The following is a 22,876-nucleotide window of genomic DNA, read 5'->3' as shown; positions in this document are numbered from 1 at the left end:
TGTAGGAGCAAGGAGAAGTTGTCTGTAAAGTTGGTGGATGCCTATTTTCCATTTTGCAGTCCCTTGTCTCCCTCTTGTGGCCTCCTGGAGGCAACTAGCTGTGCAAAAAAAAGACAGCCTGGCGGCCGGCTGTTGCAGTGTTGCCCTCTCAGGCAACACTGAGTGACTGACTGAGCCTCACCGTCTTATATAAAGTTCAGACGGAACTTTGCACGTGTCATAGTGGAGCCCTCAGGATTCCAGAGCCAGCTTTCTGACATCATAATGGGGCCTCAGAGATAAAAGCCTGGGCCCAGGCAGTGTTGGTCAGTGCTGCTCAGCAGGCAGCACTGGACTGGACTGGATTACAGCTGATACAAGGTGTGAAGGAACAAGGGGTGGCTGTGGGCATGCACTTGCTGCCGCTGCCAGTGTTTATCTGCATGGCAGCAGGGCATTTGGGCGTTGCCAGGAAGGCGTTTTTATGTAGATTCCTCCTCTTTCAGCACTGCATTGTGGTGCAAGCAAAAGAAGCAAATCCTGTCTGGCTTCCTCTCCGGCCTTTATTCACCTCCCGTGTAGCTGTGAGTGTGTGAGCCTGCAGGGCCCCATGGAATTGCCTAGAAGTAGGCTGAATCGCTGCAAGGGCTGAACAGCAGTATCGGGCAGGCTCGGGCAACGCGCGGCCCGTTCGGGTTATCGCTTCTCGGCCTTTTGGCTAAGATCAAGTGTAGTATCTGTTCTTATCAGTTTAATATCTGATACGTCCCCTATCTGGGGACCATATATTAAATGGATTTTTAGAACAGGGAGATGGAAATAGAGCTTGCTCTGTCCACTCCACGCATTGACCTGGTATTGCAGTATTTCCAGGACCGGTGCACCCTTTCCTTATGTGTTGACTAAAAGCAGATTCCAAAAGTGTTTTTTGTCTTTGCTATTGTTTCTGTCTTTCTGAAGGGATCTCCCCTTTTAATCCCATTATTTCAACACCTGTTGGACAATGCATGAGTGATAATGAGCTCATTGATTAAATGCAATTAATGAATAGATTGCCACCTCTTGTTGTGTGTCGTCTGTGTTTCTGTGTTTCCGGCATTTCACATTGGAACACCTCATTCACCTTCCTTGTCTTCTCTCCGCCCTCCCTTTTAGGTAAGTTAAAGAGCTGCACCTGAGCCAGCCACTGATTGATTGATTGATTGATTGATTGATTGATTGATTGATTGATTGATTGATTGATTGATTGATGCAGCACAACAGTCAAATAGTGGAGTGGAGTAGGGGAACAGCAAACAGCCAATAAAGCAGCCCGCCCGCTCGCCTGCCCGCCACAATGGACCTACCTGTGTACACTAGATGGATGTGATGGAATGTACTGTCGTCCCTACATTTCAAGAAGAAGTAAGAATTGCAGTTGCAACAAAGCCTTGCTTGCCTACAAAGAGAGCAGCAATTTGGATTTGTTACTATGTTACCTAGAAGAATAACAAACTGTGCAAGGATGGAGGTTGTAGGAGCAAGGAGAAGTTGTCTGTAAAGTTGGTGGATGCCTATTTTCCATTTTGCAGTCCCTTGTCTCCCTCTTGTGGCCTCCTGGAGGCAACTAGCTGTGCAAAAAAAAGACAGCCTGGCGGCCGGCTGTTGCAGTGTTGCCCTCTCAGGCAACACTGAGTGACTGACTGAGCCTCACCGTCTTATATAAAGTTCAGACGGAACTTTGCACGTGTCATAGTGGAGCCCTCAGGATTCCAGAGCCAGCTTTCTGACATCATAATGGGGCCTCAGAGATAAAAGCCTGGGCCCAGGCAGTGTTGGTCAGTGCTGCTCAGCAGGCAGCACTGGACTGGACTGGATTACAGCTGATACAAGGTGTGAAGGAACAAGGGGTGGCTGTGGGCATGCACTTGCTGCCGCTGCCAGTGTTTATCTGCATGGCAGCAGGGCATTTGGGCGTTGCCAGGAAGGCGTTTTTATGTAGATTCCTCCTCTTTCAGCACTGCATTGTGGTGCAAGCAAAAGAAGCAAATCCTGTCTGGCTTCCTCTCCGGCCTTTATTCACCTCCCGTGTAGCTGTGAGTGTGTGAGCCTGCAGGGCCCCATGGAATTGCCTAGAAGTAGGCTGAATCGCTGCAAGGGCTGAACAGCAGTATCGGGCAGGCTCGGGCAACGCGCGGCCCGTTCGGGTTATCGCTTCTCGGCCTTTTGGCTAAGATCAAGTGTAGTATCTGTTCTTATCAGTTTAATATCTGATACGTCCCCTATCTGGGGACCATATATTAAATGGATTTTTAGAACAGGGAGATGGAAATAGAGCTTGCTCTGTCCACTCCACGCATTGACCTGGTATTGCAGTATTTCCAGGACCGGTGCACCCTTTCCTTATGTGTTGACTAAAAGCAGATTCCAAAAGTGTTTTTTGTCTTTGCTATTGTTTCTGTCTTTCTGAAGGGATCTCCCCTTTTAATCCCATTATTTCAACACCTGTTGGACAATGCATGAGTGATAATGAGCTCATTGATTAAATGCAATTAATGAATAGATTGCCACCTCTTGTTGTGTGTCGTCTGTGTTTCTGTGTTTCCGGCATTTCACATTGGAACACCTCATTCACCTTCCTTGTCTTCTCTCCGCCCTCCCTTTTAGGTAAGTTAAAGAGCTGCACCTGAGCCAGCCACTGATTGATTGATTGATTGATTGATTGATTGATTGATTGATTGATTGATTGATTGATTGATTGATGCAGCACAACAGTCAAATAGTGGAGTGGAGTAGGGGAACAGCAAACAGCCAATAAAGCAGCCCGCCCGCTCGCCTGCCCGCCACAATGGACCTACCTGTGTACACTAGATGGATGTGATGGAATGTACTGTCGTCCCTACATTTCAAGAAGAAGTAAGAATTGCAGTTGCAACAAAGCCTTGCTTGCCTACAAAGAGAGCAGCAATTTGGATTTGTTACTATGTTACCTAGAAGAATAACAAACTGTGCAAGGATGGAGGTTGTAGGAGCAAGGAGAAGTTGTCTGTAAAGTTGGTGGATGCCTATTTTCCATTTTGCAGTCCCTTGTCTCCCTCTTGTGGCCTCCTGGAGGCAACTAGCTGTGCAAAAAAAAGACAGCCTGGCGGCCGGCTGTTGCAGTGTTGCCCTCTCAGGCAACACTGAGTGACTGACTGAGCCTCACCGTCTTATATAAAGTTCAGACGGAACTTTGCACGTGTCATAGTGGAGCCCTCAGGATTCCAGAGCCAGCTTTCTGACATCATAATGGGGCCTCAGAGATAAAAGCCTGGGCCCAGGCAGTGTTGGTCAGTGCTGCTCAGCAGGCAGCACTGGACTGGACTGGATTACAGCTGATACAAGGTGTGAAGGAACAAGGGGTGGCTGTGGGCATGCACTTGCTGCCGCTGCCAGTGTTTATCTGCATGGCAGCAGGGCATTTGGGCGTTGCCAGGAAGGCGTTTTTATGTAGATTCCTCCTCTTTCAGCACTGCATTGTGGTGCAAGCAAAAGAAGCAAATCCTGTCTGGCTTCCTCTCCGGCCTTTATTCACCTCCCGTGTAGCTGTGAGTGTGTGAGCCTGCAGGGCCCCATGGAATTGCCTAGAAGTAGGCTGAATCGCTGCAAGGGCTGAACAGCAGTATCGGGCAGGCTCGGGCAACGCGCGGCCCGTTCGGGTTATCGCTTCTCGGCCTTTTGGCTAAGATCAAGTGTAGTATCTGTTCTTATCAGTTTAATATCTGATACGTCCCCTATCTGGGGACCATATATTAAATGGATTTTTAGAACAGGGAGATGGAAATAGAGCTTGCTCTGTCCACTCCACGCATTGACCTGGTATTGCAGTATTTCCAGGACCGGTGCACCCTTTCCTTATGTGTTGACTAAAAGCAGATTCCAAAAGTGTTTTTTGTCTTTGCTATTGTTTCTGTCTTTCTGAAGGGATCTCCCCTTTTAATCCCATTATTTCAACACCTGTTGGACAATGCATGAGTGATAATGAGCTCATTGATTAAATGCAATTAATGAATAGATTGCCACCTCTTGTTGTGTGTCGTCTGTGTTTCTGTGTTTCCGGCATTTCACATTGGAACACCTCATTCACCTTCCTTGTCTTCTCTCCGCCCTCCCTTTTAGGTAAGTTAAAGAGTTGCACCTGAGCCAGCCACTGATTGATTGATTGATTGATTGATTGATTGATTGATTGATTGATTGATTGATTGATTGATTGATTGATTGATGCAGCACAACAGTCAAATAGTGGAGTGGAGTAGGGGAACAGCAAACAGCCAATAAAGCAGCCCGCCCGCTCGCCTGCCCGCCACAATGGACCTACCTGTGTACACTAGATGGATGTGATGGAATGTACTGTCGTCCCTACATTTCAAGAAGAAGTAAGAATTGCAGTTGCAACAAAGCCTTGCTTGCCTACAAAGAGAGCAGCAATTTGGATTTGTTACTATGTTACCTAGAAGAATAACAAACTGTGCAAGGATGGAGGTTGTAGGAGCAAGGAGAAGTTGTCTGTAAAGTTGGTGGATGCCTATTTTCCATTTTGCAGTCCCTTGTCTCCCTCTTGTGGCCTCCTGGAGGCAACTAGCTGTGCAAAAAAAAGACAGCCTGGCGGCCGGCTGTTGCAGTGTTGCCCTCTCAGGCAACACTGAGTGACTGACTGAGCCTCACCGTCTTATATAAAGTTCAGACGGAACTTTGCACGTGTCATAGTGGAGCCCTCAGGATTCCAGAGCCAGCTTTCTGACATCATAATGGGGCCTCAGAGATAAAAGCCTGGGCCCAGGCAGTGTTGGTCAGTGCTGCTCAGCAGGCAGCACTGGACTGGACTGGATTACAGCTGATACAAGGTGTGAAGGAACAAGGGGTGGCTGTGGGCATGCACTTGCTGCCGCTGCCAGTGTTTATCTGCATGGCAGCAGGGCATTTGGGCGTTGCCAGGAAGGCGTTTTTATGTAGATTCCTCCTCTTTCAGCACTGCATTGTGGTGCAAGCAAAAGAAGCAAATCCTGTCTGGCTTCCTCTCCGGCCTTTATTCACCTCCCGTGTAGCTGTGAGTGTGTGAGCCTGCAGGGCCCCATGGAATTGCCTAGAAGTAGGCTGAATCGCTGCAAGGGCTGAACAGCAGTATCGGGCAGGCTCGGGCAACGCGCGGCCCGTTCGGGTTATCGCTTCTCGGCCTTTTGGCTAAGATCAAGTGTAGTATCTGTTCTTATCAGTTTAATATCTGATACGTCCCCTATCTGGGGACCATATATTAAATGGATTTTTAGAACAGGGAGATGGAAATAGAGCTTGCTCTGTCCACTCCACGCATTGACCTGGTATTGCAGTATTTCCAGGACCGGTGCACCCTTTCCTTATGTGTTGACTAAAAGCAGATTCCAAAAGTGTTTTTTGTCTTTGCTATTGTTTCTGTCTTTCTGAAGGGATCTCCCCTTTTAATCCCATTATTTCAACACCTGTTGGACAATGCATGAGTGATAATGAGCTCATTGATTAAATGCAATTAATGAATAGATTGCCACCTCTTGTTGTGTGTCGTCTGTGTTTCTGTGTTTCCGGCATTTCACATTGGAACACCTCATTCACCTTCCTTGTCTTCTCTCCGCCCTCCCTTTTAGGTAAGTTAAAGAGCTGCACCTGAGCCAGCCACTGATTGATTGATTGATTGATTGATTGATTGATTGATTGATTGATTGATTGATTGATTGATGCAGCACAACAGTCAAATAGTGGAGTGGAGTAGGGGAACAGCAAACAGCCAATAAAGCAGCCCGCCCGCTCGCCTGCCCGCCACAATGGACCTACCTGTGTACACTAGATGGATGTGATGGAATGTACTGTCGTCCCTACATTTCAAGAAGAAGTAAGAATTGCAGTTGCAACAAAGCCTTGCTTGCCTACAAAGAGAGCAGCAATTTGGATTTGTTACTATGTTACCTAGAAGAATAACAAACTGTGCAAGGATGGAGGTTGTAGGAGCAAGGAGAAGTTGTCTGTAAAGTTGGTGGATGCCTATTTTCCATTTTGCAGTCCCTTGTCTCCCTCTTGTGGCCTCCTGGAGGCAACTAGCTGTGCAAAAAAAAGACAGCCTGGCGGCCGGCTGTTGCAGTGTTGCCCTCTCAGGCAACACTGAGTGACTGACTGAGCCTCACCGTCTTATATAAAGTTCAGACGGAACTTTGCACGTGTCATAGTGGAGCCCTCAGGATTCCAGAGCCAGCTTTCTGACATCATAATGGGGCCTCAGAGATAAAAGCCTGGGCCCAGGCAGTGTTGGTCAGTGCTGCTCAGCAGGCAGCACTGGACTGGACTGGATTACAGCTGATACAAGGTGTGAAGGAACAAGGGGTGGCTGTGGGCATGCACTTGCTGCCGCTGCCAGTGTTTATCTGCATGGCAGCAGGGCATTAAGCCGTTGCCAGGAAGGCGTTTTTATGTAGATTCCTCCTCTTTCAGCACTGCATTGTGGTGCAAGCAAAAGAAGCAAATCCTGTCTGGCTTCCTCTCCGGCCTTTATTCACCTCCCGTGTAGCTGTGAGTGTGTGAGCCTGCAGGGCCCCATGGAATTGCCTAGAAGTAGGCTGAATCGCTGCAAGGGCTGAACAGCAGTATCGGGCAGGCTCGGGCAACGCGCGGCCCGTTCGGGTTATCGCTTCTCGGCCTTTTGGCTAAGATCAAGTGTAGTATCTGTTCTTATCAGTTTAATATCTGATACGTCCCCTATCTGGGGACCATATATTAAATGGATTTTTAGAACAGGGAGATGGAAATAGAGCTTGCTCTGTCCACTCCACGCATTGACCTGGTATTGCAGTATTTCCAGGACCGGTGCACCCTTTCCTTATGTGTTGACTAAAAGCAGATTCCAAAAGTGTTTTTTGTCTTTGCTATTGTTTCTGTCTTTCTGAAGGGATCTCCCCTTTTAATCCCATTATTTCAACACCTGTTGGACAATGCATGAGTGATAATGAGCTCATTGATTAAATGCAATTAATGAATAGATTGCCACCTCTTGTTGTGTGTCGTCTGTGTTTCTGTGTTTCCGGCATTTCACATTGGAACACCTCATTCACCTTCCTTGTCTTCTCTCCGCCCTCCCTTTTAGGTAAGTTAAAGAGCTGCACCTGAGCCAGCCACTGATTGATTGATTGATTGATTGATTGATTGATTGATTGATTGATTGATTGATTGATGCAGCACAACAGTCAAATAGTGGAGTGGAGTAGGGGAACAGCAAACAGCCAATAAAGCAGCCCGCCCGCTCGCCTGCCCGCCACAATGGACCTACCTGTGTACACTAGATGGATGTGATGGAATGTACTGTCGTCCCTACATTTCAAGAAGAAGTAAGAATTGCAGTTGCAACAAAGCCTTGCTTGCCTACAAAGAGAGCAGCAATTTGGATTTGTTACTATGTTACCTAGAAGAATAACAAACTGTGCATGGATGGAGGTTGTAGGAGCAAGGAGAAGTTGTCTGTAAAGTTGGTGGATGCCTATTTTCCATTTTGCAGTCCCTTGTCTCCCTCTTGTGGCCTCCTGGAGGCAACTAGCTGTGCAAAAAAAAGACAGCCTGGCGGCCGGCTGTTGCAGTGTTGCCCTCTCAGGCAACACTGAGTGACTGACTGAGCCTCACCGTCTTATATAAAGTTCAGACGGAACTTTGCACGTGTCATAGTGGAGCCCTCAGGATTCCAGAGCCAGCTTTCTGACATCATAATGGGGCCTCAGAGATAAAAGCCTGGGCCCAGGCAGTGTTGGTCAGTGCTGCTCAGCAGGCAGCACTGGACTGGACTGGATTACAGCTGATACAAGGTGTGAAGGAACAAGGGGTGGCTGTGGGCATGCACTTGCTGCCGCTGCCAGTGTTTATCTGCATGGCAGCAGGGCATTTGGGCGTTGCCAGGAAGGCGTTTTTATGTAGATTCCTCCTCTTTCAGCACTGCATTGTGGTGCAAGCAAAAGAAGCAAATCCTGTCTGGCTTCCTCTCCGGCCTTTATTCACCTCCCGTGTAGCTGTGAGTGTGTGAGCCTGCAGGGCCCCATGGAATTGCCTAGAAGTAGGCTGAATCGCTGCAAGGGCTGAACAGCAGTATCGGGCAGGCTCGGGCAACGCGCGGCCCGTTCGGGTTATCGCTTCTCGGCCTTTTGGCTAAGATCAAGTGTAGTATCTGTTCTTATCAGTTTAATATCTGATACGTCCCCTATCTGGGGACCATATATTAAATGGATTTTTAGAACAGGGAGATGGAAATAGAGCTTGCTCTGTCCACTCCACGCATTGACCTGGTATTGCAGTATTTCCAGGACCGGTGCACCCTTTCCTTATGTATTGACTAAAAGCAGATTCCAAAAGTGTTTTTTGTCTTTGCTATTGTTTCTGTCTTTCTGAAGGGATCTCCCCTTTTAATCCCATTATTTCAACACCTGTTGGACAATGCATGAGTGATAATGAGCTCATTGATTAAATGCAATTAATGAATAGATTGCCACCTCTTGTTGTGTGTCGTCTGTGTTTCTGTGTTTCCGGCATTTCACATTGGAACACCTCATTCACCTTCCTTGTCTTCTCTCCGCCCTCCCTTTTAGGTAAGTTAAAGAGTTGCACCTGAGCCAGCCACTGATTGATTGATTGATTGATTGATTGATTGATTGATTGATTGATTGATGCAGCACAACAGTCAAATAGTGGAGTGGAGTAGGGGAACAGCAAACAGCCAATAAAGCAGCCCGCCCGCTCGCCTGCCCGCCACAATGGACCTACCTGTGTACACTAGATGGATGTGATGGAATGTACTGTCGTCCCTACATTTCAAGAAGAAGTAAGAATTGCAGTTGCAACAAAGCCTTGCTTGCCTACAAAGAGAGCAGCAATTTGGATTTGTTACTATGTTACCTAGAAGAATAACAAACTGTGCAAGGATGGAGGTTGTAGGAGCAAGGAGAAGTTGTCTGTAAAGTTGGTGGATGCCTATTTTCCATTTTGCAGTCCCTTGTCTCCCTCTTGTGGCCTCCTGGAGGCAACTAGCTGTGCAAAAAAAAGACAGCCTGGCGGCCGGCTGTTGCAGTGTTGCCCTCTCAGGCAACACTGAGTGACTGACTGAGCCTCACCGTCTTATATAAAGTTCAGACGGAACTTTGCACGTGTCATAGTGGAGCCCTCAGGATTCCAGAGCCAGCTTTCTGACATCATAATGGGGCCTCAGAGATAAAAGCCTGGGCCCAGGCAGTGTTGGTCAGTGCTGCTCAGCAGGCAGCACTGGACTGGACTGGATTACAGCTGATACAAGGTGTGAAGGAACAAGGGGTGGCTGTGGGCATGCACTTGCTGCCGCTGCCAGTGTTTATCTGCATGGCAGCAGGGCATTTGGGCGTTGCCAGGAAGGCGTTTTTATGTAGATTCCTCCTCTTTCAGCACTGCATTGTGGTGCAAGCAAAAGAAGCAAATCCTGTCTGGCTTCCTCTCCGGCCTTTATTCACCTCCCGTGTAGCTGTGAGTGTGTGAGCCTGCAGGGCCCCATGGAATTGCCTAGAAGTAGGCTGAATCGCTGCAAGGGCTGAACAGCAGTATCGGGCAGGCTCGGGCAACGCGCGGCCCGTTCGGGTTATCGCTTCTCGGCCTTTTGGCTAAGATCAAGTGTAGTATCTGTTCTTATCAGTTTAATATCTGATACGTCCCCTATCTGGGGACCATATATTAAATGGATTTTTAGAACAGGGAGATGGAAATAGAGCTTGCTCTGTCCACTCCACGCATTGACCTGGTATTGCAGTATTTCCAGGACCGGTGCACCCTTTCCTTATGTGTTGACTAAAAGCAGATTCCAAAAGTGTTTTTTGTCTTTGCTATTGTTTCTGTCTTTCTGAAGGGATCTCCCCTTTTAATCCCATTATTTCAACACCTGTTGGACAATGCATGAGTGATAATGAGCTCATTGATTAAATGCAATTAATGAATAGATTGCCACCTCTTGTTGTGTGTCGTCTGTGTTTCTGTGTTTCCGGCATTTCACATTGGAACACCTCATTCACCTTCCTTGTCTTCTCTCCGCCCTCCCTTTTAGGTAAGTTAAAGAGCTGCACCTGAGCCAGCCACTGATTGATTGATTGATTGATTGATTGATTGATTGATTGATTGATGCAGCACAACAGTCAAATAGTGGAGTGGAGTAGGGGAACAGCAAACAGCCAATAAAGCAGCCCGCCCGCTCGCCTGCCCGCCACAATGGACCTACCTGTGTACACTAGATGGATGTGATGGAATGTACTGTCGTCCCTACATTTCAAGAAGAAGTAAGAATTGCAGTTGCAACAAAGCCTTGCTTGCCTACAAAGAGAGCAGCAATTTGGATTTGTTACTATGTTACCTAGAAGAATAACAAACTGTGCAAGGATGGAGGTTGTAGGAGCAAGGAGAAGTTGTCTGTAAAGTTGGTGGATGCCTATTTTCCATTTTGCAGTCCCTTGTCTCCCTCTTGTGGCCTCCTGGAGGCAACTAGCTGTGCAAAAAAAAGACAGCCTGGCGGCCGGCTGTTGCAGTGTTGCCCTCTCAGGCAACACTGAGTGACTGACTGAGCCTCACCGTCTTATATAAAGTTCAGACGGAACTTTGCACGTGTCATAGTGGAGCCCTCAGGATTCCAGAGCCAGCTTTCTGACATCATAATGGGGCCTCAGAGATAAAAGCCTGGGCCCAGGCAGTGTTGGTCAGTGCTGCTCAGCAGGCAGCACTGGACTGGACTGGATTACAGCTGATACAAGGTGTGAAGGAACAAGGGGTGGCTGTGGGCATGCACTTGCTGCCGCTGCCAGTGTTTATCTGCATGGCAGCAGGGCATTTGGGCGTTGCCAGGAAGGCGTTTTTATGTAGATTCCTCCTCTTTCAGCACTGCATTGTGGTGCAAGCAAAAGAAGCAAATCCTGTCTGGCTTCCTCTCCGGCCTTTATTCACCTCCCGTGTAGCTGTGAGTGTGTGAGCCTGCAGGGCCCCATGGAATTGCCTAGAAGTAGGCTGAATCGCTGCAAGGGCTGAACAGCAGTATCGGGCAGGCTCGGGCAACGCGCGGCCCGTTCGGGTTATCGCTTCTCGGCCTTTTGGCTAAGATCAAGTGTAGTATCTGTTCTTATCAGTTTAATATCTGATACGTCCCCTATCTGGGGACCATATATTAAATGGATTTTTAGAACAGGGAGATGGAAATAGAGCTTGCTCTGTCCACTCCACGCATTGACCTGGTATTGCAGTATTTCCAGGACCGGTGCACCCTTTCCTTATGTGTTGACTAAAAGCAGATTCCAAAAGTGTTTTTTGTCTTTGCTATTGTTTCTGTCTTTCTGAAGGGATCTCCCCTTTTAATCCCATTATTTCAACACCTGTTGGACAATGCATGAGTGATAATGAGCTCATTGATTAAATGCAATTAATGAATAGATTGCCACCTCTTGTTGTGTGTCGTCTGTGTTTCTGTGTTTCCGGCATTTCACATTGGAACACCTCATTCACCTTCCTTGTCTTCTCTCCGCCCTCCCTTTTAGGTAAGTTAAAGAGCTGCACCTGAGCCAGCCACTGATTGATTGATTGATTGATTGATTGATTGATTGATTGATTGATTGATTGATTGATTGATGCAGCACAACAGTCAAATAGTGGAGTGGAGTAGGGGAACAGCAAACAGCCAATAAAGCAGCCCGCCCGCTCGCCTGCCCGCCACAATGGACCTACCTGTGTACACTAGATGGATGTGATGGAATGTACTGTCGTCCCTACATTTCAAGAAGAAGTAAGAATTGCAGTTGCAACAAAGCCTTGCTTGCCTACAAAGAGAGCAGCAATTTGGATTTGTTACTATGTTACCTAGAAGAATAACAAACTGTGCAAGGATGGAGGTTGTAGGAGCAAGGAGAAGTTGTCTGTAAAGTTGGTGGATGCCTATTTTCCATTTTGCAGTCCCTTGTCTCCCTCTTGTGGCCTCCTGGAGGCAACTAGCTGTGCAAAAAAAAGACAGCCTGGCGGCCGGCTGTTGCAGTGTTGCCCTCTCAGGCAACACTGAGTGACTGACTGAGCCTCACCGTCTTATATAAAGTTCAGACGGAACTTTGCACGTGTCATAGTGGAGCCCTCAGGATTCCAGAGCCAGCTTTCTGACATCATAATGGGGCCTCAGAGATAAAAGCCTGGGCCCAGGCAGTGTTGGTCAGTGCTGCTCAGCAGGCAGCACTGGACTGGACTGGATTACAGCTGATACAAGGTGTGAAGGAACAAGGGGTGGCTGTGGGCATGCACTTGCTGCCGCTGCCAGTGTTTATCTGCATGGCAGCAGGGCATTTGGGCGTTGCCAGGAAGGCGTTTTTATGTAGATTCCTCCTCTTTCAGCACTGCATTGTGGTGCAAGCAAAAGAAGCAAATCCTGTCTGGCTTCCTCTCCGGCCTTTATTCACCTCCCGTGTAGCTGTGAGTGTGTGAGCCTGCAGGGCCCCATGGAATTGCCTAGAAGTAGGCTGAATCGCTGCAAGGGCTGAACAGCAGTATCGGGCAGGCTCGGGCAACGCGCGGCCCGTTCGGGTTATCGCTTCTCGGCCTTTTGGCTAAGATCAAGTGTAGTATCTGTTCTTATCAGTTTAATATCTGATACGTCCCCTATCTGGGGACCATATATTAAATGGATTTTTAGAACAGGGAGATGGAAATAGAGCTTGCTCTGTCCACTCCACGCATTGACCTGGTATTGCAGTATTTCCAGGACCGGTGCACCCTTTCCTTATGTGTTGACTAAAAGCAGATTCCAAAAGTGTTTTTTGTCTTTGCTATTGTTTCTGTCTTTCTGAAGGGATCTCCCCTTTTAATCCCATTATTTCAACACCTGTTGGACAATGCATGAGTGATAATGAGCTCATTGATTAAATGCAATTAATGAATAGATTGCCACCTCTTGTTGTGTGTCGTCTGTGTTTCTGTGTTTCCGGCATTTCACATTGGAACACCTCATTCACCTTCCTTGTCTTCTCTCCGCCCTCCCTTTTAGGTAAGTTAAAGAGCTGCACCTGAGCCAGCCACTGATTGATTGATTGATTGATTGATTGATTGATTGATTGATTGATTGATGCAGCACAACAGTCAAATAGTGGAGTGGAGTAGGGGAACAGCAAACAGCCAATAAAGCAGCCCGCCCGCTCGCCTGCCCGCCACAATGGACCTACCTGTGTACACTAGATGGATGTGATGGAATGTACTGTCGTCCCTACATTTCAAGAAGAAGTAAGAATTGCAGTTGCAACAAAGCCTTGCTTGCCTACAAAGAGAGCAGCAATTTGGATTTGTTACTATGTTACCTAGAAGAATAACAAACTGTGCAAGGATGGAGGTTGTAGGAGCAAGGAGAAGTTGTCTGTAAAGTTGGTGGATGCCTATTTTCCATTTTGCAGTCCCTTGTCTCCCTCTTGTGGCCTCCTGGAGGCAACTAGCTGTGCAAAAAAAAGACAGCCTGGCGGCCGGCTGTTGCAGTGTTGCCCTCTCAGGCAACACTGAGTGACTGACTGAGCCTCACCGTCTTATATAAAGTTCAGACGGAACTTTGCACGTGTCATAGTGGAGCCCTCAGGATTCCAGAGCCAGCTTTCTGACATCATAATGGGGCCTCAGAGATAAAAGCCTGGGCCCAGGCAGTGTTGGTCAGTGCTGCTCAGCAGGCAGCACTGGACTGGACTGGATTACAGCTGATACAAGGTGTGAAGGAACAAGGGGTGGCTGTGGGCATGCACTTGCTGCCGCTGCCAGTGTTTATCTGCATGGCAGCAGGGCATTTGGGCGTTGCCAGGAAGGCGTTTTTATGTAGATTCCTCCTCTTTCAGCACTGCATTGTGGTGCAAGCAAAAGAAGCAAATCCTGTCTGGCTTCCTCTCCGGCCTTTATTCACCTCCCGTGTAGCTGTGAGTGTGTGAGCCTGCAGGGCCCCATGGAATTGCCTAGAAGTAGGCTGAATCGCTGCAAGGGCTGAACAGCAGTATCGGGCAGGCTCGGGCAACGCGCGGCCCGTTCGGGTTATCGCTTCTCGGCCTTTTGGCTAAGATCAAGTGTAGTATCTGTTCTTATCAGTTTAATATCTGATACGTCCCCTATCTGGGGACCATATATTAAATGGATTTTTAGAACAGGGAGATGGAAATAGAGCTTGCTCTGTCCACTCCACGCATTGACCTGGTATTGCAGTATTTCCAGGACCGGTGCACCCTTTCCTTATGTGTTGACTAAAAGCAGATTCCAAAAGTGTTTTTTGTCTTTGCTATTGTTTCTGTCTTTCTGAAGGGATCTCCCCTTTTAATCCCATTATTTCAACACCTGTTGGACAATGCATGAGTGATAATGAGCTCATTGATTAAATGCAATTAATGAATAGATTGCCACCTCTTGTTGTGTGTCGTCTGTGTTTCTGTGTTTCCGGCATTTCACATTGGAACACCTCATTCACCTTCCTTGTCTTCTCTCCGCCCTCCCTTTTAGGTAAGTTAAAGAGCTGCACCTGAGCCAGCCACTGATTGATTGATTGATTGATTGATTGATTGATTGATTGATTGATTGATTGATTGATGCAGCACAACAGTCAAATAGTGGAGTGGAGTAGGGGAACAGCAAACAGCCAATAAAGCAGCCCGCCCGCTCGCCTGCCCGCCACAATGGACCTACCTGTGTACACTAGATGGATGTGATGGAATGTACTGTCGTCCCTACATTTCAAGAAGAAGTAAGAATTGCAGTTGCAACAAAGCCTTGCTTGCCTACAAAGAGAGCAGCAATTTGGATTTGTTACTATGTTACCTAGAAGAATAACAAACTGTGCATGGATGGAGGTTGTAGGAGCAAGGAGAAGTTGTCTGTAAAGTTGGTGGATGCCTATTTTCCATTTTGCAGTCCCTTGTCTCCCTCTTGTGGCCTCCTGGAGGCAACTAGCTGTGCAAAAAAAAGACAGCCTGGCGGCCGGCTGTTGCAGTGTTGCCCTCTCAGGCAACACTGAGTGACTGACTGAGCCTCACCGTCTTATATAAAGTTCAGACGGAACTTTGCACGTGTCATAGTGGAGCCCTCAGGATTCCAGAGCCAGCTTTCTGACATCATAATGGGGCCTCAGAGATAAAAGCCTGGGCCCAGGCAGTGTTGGTCAGTGCTGCTCAGCAGGCAGCACTGGACTGGACTGGATTACAGCTGATACAAGGTGTGAAGGAACAAGGGGTGGCTGTGGGCATGCACTTGCTGCCGCTGCCAGTGTTTATCTGCATGGCAGCAGGGCATTTGGGCGTTGCCAGGAAGGCGTTTTTATGTAGATTCCTCCTCTTTCAGCACTGCATTGTGGTGCAAGCAAAAGAAGCAAATCCTGTCTGGCTTCCTCTCCGGCCTTTATTCACCTCCCGTGTAGCTGTGAGTGTGTGAGCCTGCAGGGCCCCATGGAATTGCCTAGAAGTAGGCTGAATCGCTGCAAGGGCTGAACAGCAGTATCGGGCAGGCTCGGGCAACGCGCGGCCCGTTCGGGTTATCGCTTCTCGGCCTTTTGGCTAAGATCAAGTGTAGTATCTGTTCTTATCAGTTTAATATCTGATACGTCCCCTATCTGGGGACCATATATTAAATGGATTTTTAGAACAGGGAGATGGAAATAGAGCTTGCTCTGTCCACTCCACGCATTGACCTGGTATTGCAGTATTTCCAGGACCGGTGCACCCTTTCCTTATGTGTTGACTAAAAGCAGATTCCAAAAGTGTTTTTTGTCTTTGCTATTGTTTCTGTCTTTCTGAAGGGATCTCCCCTTTTAATCCCATTATTTCAACACCTGTTGGACAATGCATGAGTGATAATGAGCTCATTGATTAAATGCAATTAATGAATAGATTGCCACCTCTTGTTGTGTGTCGTCTGTGTTTCTGTGTTTCCGGCATTTCACATTGGAACACCTCATTCACCTTCCTTGTCTTCTCTCCGCCCTCCCTTTTAGGTAAGTTAAAGAGTTGCACCTGAGCCAGCCACTGATTGATTGATTGATTGATTGATTGATTGATTGATTGATTGATTGATGCAGCACAACAGTCAAATAGTGGAGTGGAGTAGGGGAACAGCAAACAGCCAATAAAGCAGCCCGCCCGCTCGCCTGCCCGCCACAATGGACCTACCTGTGTACACTAGATGGATGTGATGGAATGTACTGTCGTCCCTACATTTCAAGAAGAAGTAAGAATTGCAGTTGCAACAAAGCCTTGCTTGCCTACAAAGAGAGCAGCAATTTGGATTTGTTACTATGTTACCTAGAAGAATAACAAACTGTGCAAGGATGGAGGTTGTAGGAGCAAGGAGAAGTTGTCTGTAAAGTTGGTGGATGCCTATTTTCCATTTTGCAGTCCCTTGTCTCCCTCTTGTGGCCTCCTGGAGGCAACTAGCTGTGCAAAAAAAAGACAGCCTGGCGGCCGGCTGTTGCAGTGTTGCCCTCTCAGGCAACACTGAGTGACTGACTGAGCCTCACCGTCTTATATAAAGTTCAGACGGAACTTTGCACGTGTCATAGTGGAGCCCTCAGGATTCCAGAGCCAGCTTTCTGACATCATAATGGGGCCTCAGAGATAAAAGCCTGGGCCCAGGCAGTGTTGGTCAGTGCTGCTCAGCAGGCAGCACTGGACTGGACTGGATTACAGCTGATACAAGGTGTGAAGGAACAAGGGGTGGCTGTGGGCATGCACTTGCTGCCGCTGCCAGTGTTTATCTGCATGGCAGCAGGGCATTTGGGCGTTGCCAGGAAGGCGTTTTTATGTAGATTCCTCCTCTTTCAGCACTGCATTGTGGTGCAAGCAAAAGAAGCAAATCCTGTCTGGCTTCCTCTCCGGCCTTTATTCACCTCCCGTGTAGCTGTGAGTGTGTGAGCCTGCAGGGCCCCATGGAATTGCCTAGAAGTAGGCTGAATCGCTGCAAGGGCTGAACAGCAGTATCGGGCAGGCTCGGGCAACGCGCGGCCCGTTCGGGTTATCGCTTCTCGGCCTTTTGGCTAAGATCAAGTGTAGTATCTGTTCTTATCAGTTTAATATCTGATACGTCCCCTATCTGGGGACCATATATTAAATGGATTTTTAGAACAGGGAGATGGAAATAGAGCTTGCTCTGTCCACTCCACGCATTGACCTGGTATTGCAGTATTTCCAGGACCGGTGCACCCTTTCCTTATGTGTTGACTAAAAGCAGATTCCAAAAGTGTTTTTTGTCTTTGCTATTGTTTCTGTCTTTCTGAAGGGATCTCCCCTTTTAATCCCATTATTTCAACACCTGTTGGACAATGCATGAGTGATAATGAGCTCATTGATTAAATGCAATTAATGAATAGATTGCCACCTCTTGTTGTGTGTCGTCTGTGTTTCTGTGTTTCCGGCATTTCACATTGGAACACCTCATTCACCTTCCTTGTCTTCTCTCCGCCCTCCCTTTTAGGTAAGTTAAAGAGCTGCACCTGAGCCAGCCACTGATTGATTGATTGATTGATTGATTGATTGATTGATTGATTGATTGATTGATTGATGCAGCACAACAGTCAAATAGTGGAGTGGAGTAGGGGAACAGCAAACAGCCAATAAAGCAGCCCGCCCGCTCGCCTGCCCGCCACAATGGACCTACCTGTGTACACTAGATGGATGTGATGGAATGTACTGTCGTCCCTACATTTCAAGAAGAAGTAAGAATTGCAGTTGCAACAAAGCCTTGCTTGCCTACAAAGAGAGCAGCAATTTGGATTTGTTACTATGTTACCTAGAAGAATAACAAACTGTGCATGGATGGAGGTTGTAGGAGCAAGGAGAAGTTGTCTGTAAAGTTGGTGGATGCCTATTTTCCATTTTGCAGTCCCTTGTCTCCCTCTTGTGGCCTCCTGGAGGCAACTAGCTGTGCAAAAAAAAGACAGCCTGGCGGCCGGCTGTTGCAGTGTTGCCCTCTCAGGCAACACTGAGTGACTGACTGAGCCTCACCGTCTTATATAAAGTTCAGACGGAACTTTGCACGTGTCATAGTGGAGCCCTCAGGATTCCAGAGCCAGCTTTCTGACATCATAATGGGGCCTCAGAGATAAAAGCCTGGGCCCAGGCAGTGTTGGTCAGTGCTGCTCAGCAGGCAGCACTGGACTGGACTGGATTACAGCTGATACAAGGTGTGAAGGAACAAGGGGTGGCTGTGGGCATGCACTTGCTGCCGCTGCCAGTGTTTATCTGCATGGCAGCAGGGCATTTGGGCGTTGCCAGGAAGGCGTTTTTATGTAGATTCCTCCTCTTTCAGCACTGCATTGTGGTGCAAGCAAAAGAAGCAAATCCTGTCTGGCTTCCTCTCCGGCCTTTATTCACCTCCCGTGTAGCTGTGAGTGTGTGAGCCTGCAGGGCCCCATGGAATTGCCTAGAAGTAGGCTGAATCGCTGCAAGGGCTGAACAGCAGTATCGGGCAGGCTCGGGCAACGCGCGGCCCGTTCGGGTTATCGCTTCTCGGCCTTTTGGCTAAGATCAAGTGTAGTATCTGTTCTTATCAGTTTAATATCTGATACGTCCCCTATCTGGGGACCATATATTAAATGGATTTTTAGAACAGGGAGATGGAAATAGAGCTTGCTCTGTCCACTCCACGCATTGACCTGGTATTGCAGTATTTCCAGGACCGGTGCACCCTTTCCTTATGTGTTGACTAAAAGCAGATTCCAAAAGTGTTTTTTGTCTTTGCTATTGTTTCTGTCTTTCTGAAGGGATCTCCCCTTTTAATCCCATTATTTCAACACCTGTTGGACAATGCATGAGTGATAATGAGCTCATTGATTAAATGCAATTAATGAATAGATTGCCACCTCTTGTTGTGTGTCGTCTGTGTTTCTGTGTTTCCGGCATTTCACATTGGAACACCTCATTCACCTTCCTTGTCTTCTCTCCGCCCTCCCTTTTAGGTAAGTTAAAGAGTTGCACCTGAGCCAGCCACTGATTGATTGATTGATTGATTGATTGATTGATTGATTGATTGATGCAGCACAACAGTCAAATAGTGGAGTGGAGTAGGGGAACAGCAAACAGCCAATAAAGCAGCCCGCCCGCTCGCCTGCCCGCCACAATGGACCTACCTGTGTACACTAGATGGATGTGATGGAATGTACTGTCGTCCCTACATTTCAAGAAGAAGTAAGAATTGCAGTTGCAACAAAGCCTTGCTTGCCTACAAAGAGAGCAGCAATTTGGATTTGTTACTATGTTACCTAGAAGAATAACAAACTGTGCAAGGATGGAGGTTGTAGGAGCAAGGAGAAGTTGTCTGTAAAGTTGGTGGATGCCTATTTTCCATTTTGCAGTCCCTTGTCTCCCTCTTGTGGCCTCCTGGAGGCAACTAGCTGTGCAAAAAAAAGACAGCCTGGCGGCCGGCTGTTGCAGTGTTGCCCTCTCAGGCAACACTGAGTGACTGACTGAGCCTCACCGTCTTATATAAAGTTCAGACGGAACTTTGCACGTGTCATAGTGGAGCCCTCAGGATTCCAGAGCCAGCTTTCTGACATCATAATGGGGCCTCAGAGATAAAAGCCTGGGCCCAGGCAGTGTTGGTCAGTGCTGCTCAGCAGGCAGCACTGGACTGGACTGGATTACAGCTGATACAAGGTGTGAAGGAACAAGGGGTGGCTGTGGGCATGCACTTGCTGCCGCTGCCAGTGTTTATCTGCATGGCAGCAGGGCATTTGGGCGTTGCCAGGAAGGCGTTTTTATGTAGATTCCTCCTCTTTCAGCACTGCATTGTGGTGCAAGCAAAAGAAGCAAATCCTGTCTGGCTTCCTCTCCGGCCTTTATTCACCTCCCGTGTAGCTGTGAGTGTGTGAGCCTGCAGGGCCCCATGGAATTGCCTAGAAGTAGGCTGAATCGCTGCAAGGGCTGAACAGCAGTATCGGGCAGGCTCGGGCAACGCGCGGCCCGTTCGGGTTATCGCTTCTCGGCCTTTTGGCTAAGATCAAGTGTAGTATCTGTTCTTATCAGTTTAATATCTGATACGTCCCCTATCTGGGGACCATATATTAAATGGATTTTTAGAACAGGGAGATGGAAATAGAGCTTGCTCTGTCCACTCCACGCATTGACCTGGTATTGCAGTATTTCCAGGACCGGTGCACCCTTTCCTTATGTGTTGACTAAAAGCAGATTCCAAAAGTGTTTTTTGTCTTTGCTATTGTTTCTGTCTTTCTGAAGGGATCTCCCCTTTTAATCCCATTATTTCAACACCTGTTGGACAATGCATGAGTGATAATGAGCTCATTGATTAAATGCAATTAATGAATAGATTGCCACCTCTTGTTGTGTGTCGTCTGTGTTTCTGTGTTTCCGGCATTTCACATTGGAACACCTCATTCACCTTCCTTGTCTTCTCTCCGCCCTCCCTTTTAGGTAAGTTAAAGAGCTGCACCTGAGCCAGCCACTGATTGATTGATTGATTGATTGATTGATTGATGCAGCACAACAGTCAAATAGTGGAGTGGAGTAGGGGAACAGCAAACAGCCAATAAAGCAGCCCGCCCGCTCGCCTGCCCGCCACAATGGACCTACCTGTGTACACTAGATGGATGTGATGGAATGTACTGTCGTCCCTACATTTCAAGAAGAAGTAAGAATTGCAGTTGCAACAAAGCCTTGCTTGCCTACAAAGAGAGCAGCAATTTGGATTTGTTACTATGTTACCTAGAAGAATAACAAACTGTGCAAGGATGGAGGTTGTAGGAGCAAGGAGAAGTTGTCTGTAAAGTTGGTGGATGCCTATTTTCCATTTTGCAGTCCCTTGTCTCCCTCTTGTGGCCTCCTGGAGGCAACTAGCTGTGCAAAAAAAAGACAGCCTGGCGGCCGGCTGTTGCAGTGTTGCCCTCTCAGGCAACACTGAGTGACTGACTGAGCCTCACCGTCTTATATAAAGTTCAGACGGAACTTTGCACGTGTCATAGTGGAGCCCTCAGGATTCCAGAGCCAGCTTTCTGACATCATAATGGGGCCTCAGAGATAAAAGCCTGGGCCCAGGCAGTGTTGGTCAGTGCTGCTCAGCAGGCAGCACTGGACTGGACTGGATTACAGCTGATACAAGGTGTGAAGGAACAAGGGGTGGCTGTGGGCATGCACTTGCTGCCGCTGCCAGTGTTTATCTGCATGGCAGCAGGGCATTTGGGCGTTGCCAGGAAGGCGTTTTTATGTAGATTCCTCCTCTTTCAGCACTGCATTGTGGTGCAAGCAAAAGAAGCAAATCCTGTCTGGCTTCCTCTCCGGCCTTTATTCACCTCCCGTGTAGCTGTGAGTGTGTGAGCCTGCAGGGCCCCATGGAATTGCCTAGAAGTAGGCTGAATCGCTGCAAGGGCTGAACAGCAGTATCGGGCAGGCTCGGGCAACGCGCGGCCCGTTCGGGTTATCGCTTCTCGGCCTTTTGGCTAAGATCAAGTGTAGTATCTGTTCTTATCAGTTTAATATCTGATACGTCCCCTATCTGGGGACCATATATTAAATGGATTTTTAGAACAGGGAGATGGAAATAGAGCTTGCTCTGTCCACTCCACGCATTGACCTGGTATTGCAGTATTTCCAGGACCGGTGCACCCTTTCCTTATGTGTTGACTAAAAGCAGATTCCAAAAGTGTTTTTTGTCTTTGCTATTGTTTCTGTCTTTCTGAAGGGATCTCCCCTTTTAATCCCATTATTTCAACACCTGTTGGACAATGCATGAGTGATAATGAGCTCATTGATTAAATGCAATTAATGAATAGATTGCCACCTCTTGTTGTGTGTCGTCTGTGTTTCTGTGTTTCCGGCATTTCACATTGGAACACCTCATTCACCTTCCTTGTCTTCTCTCCGCCCTCCCTTTTAGGTAAGTTAAAGAGCTGCACCTGAGCCAGCCACTGATTGATTGATTGATTGATTGATTGATTGATTGATTGATTGATTGATTGATTGATTGATGCAGCACAACAGTCAAATAGTGGAGTGGAGTAGGGGAACAGCAAACAGCCAATAAAGCAGCCCGCCCGCTCGCCTGCCCGCCACAATGGACCTACCTGTGTACACTAGATGGATGTGATGGAATGTACTGTCGTCCCTACATTTCAAGAAGAAGTAAGAATTGCAGTTGCAACAAAGCCTTGCTTGCCTACAAAGAGAGCAGCAATTTGGATTTGTTACTATGTTACCTAGAAGAATAACAAACTGTGCAAGGATGGAGGTTGTAGGAGCAAGGAGAAGTTGTCTGTAAAGTTGGTGGATGCCTATTTTCCATTTTGCAGTCCCTTGTCTCCCTCTTGTGGCCTCCTGGAGGCAACTAGCTGTGCAAAAAAAAGACAGCCTGGCGGCCGGCTGTTGCAGTGTTGCCCTCTCAGGCAACACTGAGTGACTGACTGAGCCTCACCGTCTTATATAAAGTTCAGACGGAACTTTGCACGTGTCATAGTGGAGCCCTCAGGATTCCAGAGCCAGCTTTCTGACATCATAATGGGGCCTCAGAGATAAAAGCCTGGGCCCAGGCAGTGTTGGTCAGTGCTGCTCAGCAGGCAGCACTGGACTGGACTGGATTACAGCTGATACAAGGTGTGAAGGAACAAGGGGTGGCTGTGGGCATGCACTTGCTGCCGCTGCCAGTGTTTATCTGCATGGCAGCAGGGCATTTGGGCGTTGCCAGGAAGGCGTTTTTATGTAGATTCCTCCTCTTTCAGCACTGCATTGTGGTGCAAGCAAAAGAAGCAAATCCTGTCTGGCTTCCTCTCCGGCCTTTATTCACCTCCCGTGTAGCTGTGAGTGTGTGAGCCTGCAGGGCCCCATGGAATTGCCTAGAAGTAGGCTGAATCGCTGCAAGGGCTGAACAGCAGTATCGGGCAGGCTCGGGCAAC

At 47.9% G+C, this 22,876-nt stretch overlaps 15 non-coding genes across 15 annotated transcripts; all 15 read left to right on the top strand.

Moving 5' to 3' along the window:
* The first annotated feature begins 677 nt into the window (after positions 1–677).
* On the top strand, positions 678–868 carry LOC142711488 (U2 spliceosomal RNA). Its single transcript, XR_012869897.1, has one exon. It is a non-coding gene; the product is annotated as a U2 spliceosomal RNA (small nuclear RNA).
* Positions 869–2,168: 1,300 nt separating this feature from the next.
* LOC142711487 (U2 spliceosomal RNA) lies at positions 2,169–2,359 on the top strand. The gene has a single exon (XR_012869896.1). It is a non-coding gene; the product is annotated as a U2 spliceosomal RNA (small nuclear RNA).
* A 1,300-nt stretch (positions 2,360–3,659) lies between these two features.
* On the top strand, positions 3,660–3,850 carry LOC142711486 (U2 spliceosomal RNA). The gene has a single exon (XR_012869895.1). It is a non-coding gene; the product is annotated as a U2 spliceosomal RNA (small nuclear RNA).
* Positions 3,851–5,158: 1,308 nt separating this feature from the next.
* On the top strand, positions 5,159–5,349 carry LOC142711485 (U2 spliceosomal RNA). Its single transcript, XR_012869894.1, has one exon. It is a non-coding gene; the product is annotated as a U2 spliceosomal RNA (small nuclear RNA).
* Positions 5,350–6,645: 1,296 nt separating this feature from the next.
* On the top strand, positions 6,646–6,836 carry LOC142711484 (U2 spliceosomal RNA). The gene has a single exon (XR_012869893.1). It is a non-coding gene; the product is annotated as a U2 spliceosomal RNA (small nuclear RNA).
* Positions 6,837–8,128: 1,292 nt separating this feature from the next.
* Positions 8,129–8,319, top strand: LOC142711482 (U2 spliceosomal RNA). The gene has a single exon (XR_012869892.1). It is a non-coding gene; the product is annotated as a U2 spliceosomal RNA (small nuclear RNA).
* A 1,284-nt stretch (positions 8,320–9,603) lies between these two features.
* Positions 9,604–9,794, top strand: LOC142711481 (U2 spliceosomal RNA). The gene has a single exon (XR_012869891.1). It is a non-coding gene; the product is annotated as a U2 spliceosomal RNA (small nuclear RNA).
* Positions 9,795–11,074: 1,280 nt separating this feature from the next.
* On the top strand, positions 11,075–11,265 carry LOC142711480 (U2 spliceosomal RNA). Its single transcript, XR_012869890.1, has one exon. It is a non-coding gene; the product is annotated as a U2 spliceosomal RNA (small nuclear RNA).
* A 1,296-nt stretch (positions 11,266–12,561) lies between these two features.
* On the top strand, positions 12,562–12,752 carry LOC142711478 (U2 spliceosomal RNA). The gene has a single exon (XR_012869888.1). It is a non-coding gene; the product is annotated as a U2 spliceosomal RNA (small nuclear RNA).
* A 1,284-nt stretch (positions 12,753–14,036) lies between these two features.
* Positions 14,037–14,227, top strand: LOC142711477 (U2 spliceosomal RNA). The gene has a single exon (XR_012869887.1). It is a non-coding gene; the product is annotated as a U2 spliceosomal RNA (small nuclear RNA).
* Positions 14,228–15,519: 1,292 nt separating this feature from the next.
* On the top strand, positions 15,520–15,710 carry LOC142711476 (U2 spliceosomal RNA). Its single transcript, XR_012869886.1, has one exon. It is a non-coding gene; the product is annotated as a U2 spliceosomal RNA (small nuclear RNA).
* Positions 15,711–16,994: 1,284 nt separating this feature from the next.
* Positions 16,995–17,185, top strand: LOC142711475 (U2 spliceosomal RNA). The gene has a single exon (XR_012869885.1). It is a non-coding gene; the product is annotated as a U2 spliceosomal RNA (small nuclear RNA).
* A 1,292-nt stretch (positions 17,186–18,477) lies between these two features.
* Positions 18,478–18,668, top strand: LOC142711474 (U2 spliceosomal RNA). Its single transcript, XR_012869884.1, has one exon. It is a non-coding gene; the product is annotated as a U2 spliceosomal RNA (small nuclear RNA).
* Positions 18,669–19,948: 1,280 nt separating this feature from the next.
* Positions 19,949–20,139, top strand: LOC142711554 (U2 spliceosomal RNA). Its single transcript, XR_012869955.1, has one exon. It is a non-coding gene; the product is annotated as a U2 spliceosomal RNA (small nuclear RNA).
* Positions 20,140–21,407: 1,268 nt separating this feature from the next.
* On the top strand, positions 21,408–21,598 carry LOC142711553 (U2 spliceosomal RNA). The gene has a single exon (XR_012869954.1). It is a non-coding gene; the product is annotated as a U2 spliceosomal RNA (small nuclear RNA).
* Positions 21,599–22,876: the final 1,278 nt, after the last annotated feature.

This window comes from Rhinoderma darwinii, unplaced genomic scaffold (assembly GCF_050947455.1).
Source record: "Rhinoderma darwinii isolate aRhiDar2 unplaced genomic scaffold, aRhiDar2.hap1 Scaffold_4282, whole genome shotgun sequence".
In the NCBI taxonomy this organism is placed as follows: Eukaryota; Metazoa; Chordata; class Amphibia; order Anura; family Rhinodermatidae; genus Rhinoderma; species Rhinoderma darwinii.
The sequence above is the reverse complement of the archived record's forward strand: the minus strand, read 5'-3'. Positions and strand labels throughout refer to the sequence as shown.